A 4,240-nucleotide genomic window follows, 5' to 3' on the forward strand; every position below is an offset into this window, starting at 1 on the left:
AATGTTAAATTTGGGGGGGGGGGGGGGGGGGTGAGCATGTAACAAGAAAATTCACAAAGTTTGCAAACCAGGGACAATTTTTCACCACTAGCAGCTGTTCATCCGAAAACTAATAATCTATCTCATCGTTTTCACAATTTTTACTAACATGCTCTATCCTAGAAAGATGATCAGCTACCACATTTTCTACACCTTTTTTATCTTTTATTTCGAGGTCAAACTCTTGGAGAAGTAATATCCACCCAGCCTCTTTCTTAGCAACCAGATATTTAAGGGCAGAGTGGTCAGTAAACACAAATACTTTCGAAAAAACAAGGTATGAATGGAACTTGTCAAGTGCAAATACTACTGCAAGTAATTCTTTTTCAGTGGTGGTATAATTTAATTGTGCTTCATCTAGAGTCTTACTTGCATAGTATATAGTGTGAAATACCTTGTTCCGCCTTTGACCAAGGACAGCACCAACCGCAGTATCACTGGCATCGCACATGATCTCGAAGGGTAGGTCCCAATCTGGTGCCACCAAGACAGGAGCCGTCACCAAGCGCTCCTTCAAATCCTCATATGCCTGTAAACAGTCAGAATTAAAATCAAAAGGCACATCTTTCATAAGTAAGGAAGATAGAGGTTTGGCAATTATTGAAAAATCTTTTATAAAACGCCGATAAAAACCGGCGTGGCCTATAAAACTTCTAACTCCCTTTATGGATGTCGGAGGTGGTAAGTTCTTGATAACTTTCACTTTTGCCTTATCCACCTCTATTCCATGCTGTGATATCTTGTGCCTCAACACTATGCCTTCTTGTACCATAAAATGACACTTTTCCCAATTCAGTACCACATTCGTCTCCTCACATCTCATCAACACCACATTCAGATTCTGCAAACAGTCATCAAACGTTGCACCAAAGATAGAAAAGTCATCCATAAATATTTCAAGAAAGTTTTCAATCATATCATGGAATATAGCAGTCATGCAGCGCTGAAATGTAGCAGGGGCATTACAAATACCAAAAGGCATACAGCGAAAAGCAAAAGTTCCATAAGGACAAGTGAAAGTGGTTTTCTCTTGGTCTTCAGGTGCAATAATGATTTGATTATACCCTGAATACCCATATAGAAAACAGTAAAACTCATGCCTCGCTAGTCTCTCTAACATCTGATCAATAAAGGGAAGGGGAAAGTGGTTTTACGGGTAGCATCATTTAATTTGCTCTAGTCAATACATAATCTCCACTCCGTAACAGTCCTCGTGGGAATAAGTTCATTCTTTTCATTAGTGATCACCGTAATCCCACCTTTCTTAGGCACACATTAAACATGACTTACCCATGCACTATTCGAAATAGGATAGATAATACCTGCATCAAGAAGCTTAATAGTTTCGGCCTTCACTACCTCTTGCATCTTTGGATTGAGTCGTCTTTGAGGTTGCACGAGGGGCGAGTACTTTTCTTCCATTAATATCTTGTGCGTACAGACTGATGAATTGATCCCTTGATATCTGCCACTTTCCATGCAAAGGCGCTCTTGTGCGCTTTCAAGACTTTCAGCAGTTTATCCTCCATCACATCTGTCAAAGAAGAAAAAATAATCACAGGAAGTTTATTGTTCTCACCTAGATAGACGTATTTCAGATGTGGAGGTAATGGCTTGAGCTCCAGAGTTGGTGGCTCCTTTAGGCCTGACTTCTGAGGATCAAGTCTCTTCGATCCCCCAAGTTCTCTAATCTCATCCTTATTGGCCTCTTTCCATTTCTGGTTGGCTTTGAGGTATGCCACTATCTCAGCTTTCTCTACATCCAATTCGTCTTCTCGTGATTCAGTAGTGAGAGTAGCTTCCAAGTGGTCCCTAAGGGCATCATGCACATAGTTAAACACAAGAGAATCAAAAGAATCAATTCTATAAAAACTATCAGAATGCAGTGTGTGCATAAGTGTATTAAAAACGTCAAAAGTAATCTCCTCTTCTCCCACTCTCAATCTAAACTTCCCTTCCTGCACATCAATTAGAACCTTGCCAATTGCAAAGAATTGTCTCCCCAAAATCAAAGGCATCTCTATATCCTCCTCCATGTCGAGCACCACGAAATCTGCAGGAAAAATAAATTTGTCCACTTTCACTAGCACATCCTCAATAACTCCCCGTGGATACTTGACAGATCAGGCTGCTAGCTGTAAATACATCCTCGTTGGCTTAGGTTCTCCCAATCCAAGTTTCCTAAACACAGACAAAGGCATAAGATTAATACTCGTACCAAGATCACACAAAGCTTTATGAAAAACAACATCACCAATTATGCAAGGAATAGAAAAACTCACTGGATCCTTAAGTTTCGGTGGGATCTTGTTTTGCACCAAAGCAGACCGATTTTCAGTTAGATTAACCGTCATGTGATCCTCCAATTTTCTCTTGTTTGCTAAGATGTCCTTCAGAAATTTAGCTTAGCTTGGCATTTGCATCAGAGCATCAGCAAAGGGAATATTGATGTGCAATTTCTTGAATACTTCTAAGAACTTACCGAATTGCGCATCTAATTTTGTCTTTTTTAATGCTGTAGGAAAAGGTGGAGGGATAAAAATTTTAGATTGTGCAGTGGGTGCTGGTGTAGAGTTAGAAGACTTATCTTTTGATGACTTAGTCTGTTCATCCAATACTTGAATTTTTTCTGGCCCTCTAGACTCCAAAATTTTTCCACTCTTCAACTCGATGGTCTTCACTTGCTCTTTTGGATAGGTCTCTGTGTTACTTGGCAAAGTGTCTGGCTCTCTACTTGCTATCATCTTAGCTAACTGTCCAATCTGATTCTCTAGTCCTTTATCGATGCATCTTGATTTTGGAGTCTAGTTTCAGTAGATGAGATAAACTTAGACATCATCTGCTCCAAATTGGACTTTTCTTCTCTAGGAGGGTCAGATCTGTACATTAGTTGTTTTCCATATGGTTGTCCTCCCTGTGGTTGAGTCTGACTGTTTTGGCCACTCCATGAGAAGTTGGGATGTTGCCTCCATCCAGGATTGTATGTGTTCGAATACGGATCATTCCTTGGACGGTTTTGGACTCCCACTTGATTCACTGGTGCCCCTTCTTGCACATAAAAAGGACCACTGTCTTGACAGTCATTAATATAGTGTTTTCCTCTTCTTTTTTCACAAAATATCTCTTGAAGACGCATAGCCGTGCCACCCATATTCAAGCCGTCCAATTTCTTGTTCAAGACATCAAGTTGTGCAGTAATAGCGGAAAGGTCATTTACCTGATGAACTCCTGCACTTCTTCGCTGGTTGGTCCTTTCAGATTGAGGATGATAGCTGCTAGCGGCCATCTCCTCCAATAACTCATATCCTTCCTCAGCAGTTTTTCTCAGTAGGATTTCACAGACAACAGCATCTATCATAGTATGATTAGGAGTGAGTAATCCATAGTAAAAGGTTTGAACGACTAACCCAAGTGGCAGTTCGTGATGAGGACATCTTCGTAATAGATCTTTGAAACGCTCTCATGCCTTATATAAAGACTCCTGCTCGAATTGAGCAAATGTGGTGATTTCCGCCCCCAGCTTCATGGTCTTAGATGGAGGAAAGTATTTAATAAGAAACGCTATCGTCATGTCCTCCCATGTGGTGATCGAACCTACATGCAAACAATTTAACCATGCTTTAGCTTTGTCACGTGAGGAGAAAGGAAATAAACGCAACCTAACAGCGTCATCAGAAACTCCATTAAATTTAAAAGTATCGCAAATTTCAAGGAAATCTGCGATGTGCATGTTTGGGTCATCTACTGCAGATCCTCCAAACTGGACTGTATTCTGAATCATCTGAATTATGGCTGGCTTTATTTCGAAGTGGTTTGCCTGCACAATAGGCCTCACAATGCTGGGGCGTGCACCATCCAAGGAAGGCTGGGCATACTCTAGCATCGGTATGCGGCGTGGCATCTCAACATGTCTGCCTTCATGGTGTTCCTCCTCATGCTCGTGCTCGTGCCTCTCCATCAGTTCCTTCAGTCTCTGCTGCTGTCTTCTTCTACGGAAAGTTCTTTCAATTTCCGGATCAAACTTCTCAAGCTCCACGTCAAGTGACTTTGACAAGCACTGGAAAAGATATCTGGAATAGAATATGGAGCGTTAGCTCAAGAAAAATAGAACAATGCTAAAGAAAATAACTAAAAATAAAATTGTGAATTAACAGTCCCCGGCAACGGCGCCAAAAACTTGATCGAGCAAAACTTTCACTGT

At 40.9% G+C, this 4,240-nt stretch overlaps 1 non-coding gene across 1 annotated transcript; it reads left to right on the top strand.

Moving 5' to 3' along the window:
* Nucleotides 1-3,455: 3,455 nt before the first annotated feature.
* Nucleotides 3,456-3,562, top strand: LOC142521573 (small nucleolar RNA R71). Its single transcript, XR_012814279.1, has one exon. It is a non-coding gene; the product is annotated as a small nucleolar RNA R71 (small nucleolar RNA).
* The last annotated feature ends 678 nt before the right edge of the window (nucleotides 3,563-4,240 follow it).

The sequence above is a fragment of the Primulina tabacum genome, chromosome 12 (assembly GCF_025594145.1).
Source record: "Primulina tabacum isolate GXHZ01 chromosome 12, ASM2559414v2, whole genome shotgun sequence".
NCBI lineage: Eukaryota > Viridiplantae > Streptophyta > Magnoliopsida > Lamiales > Gesneriaceae > Primulina > Primulina tabacum.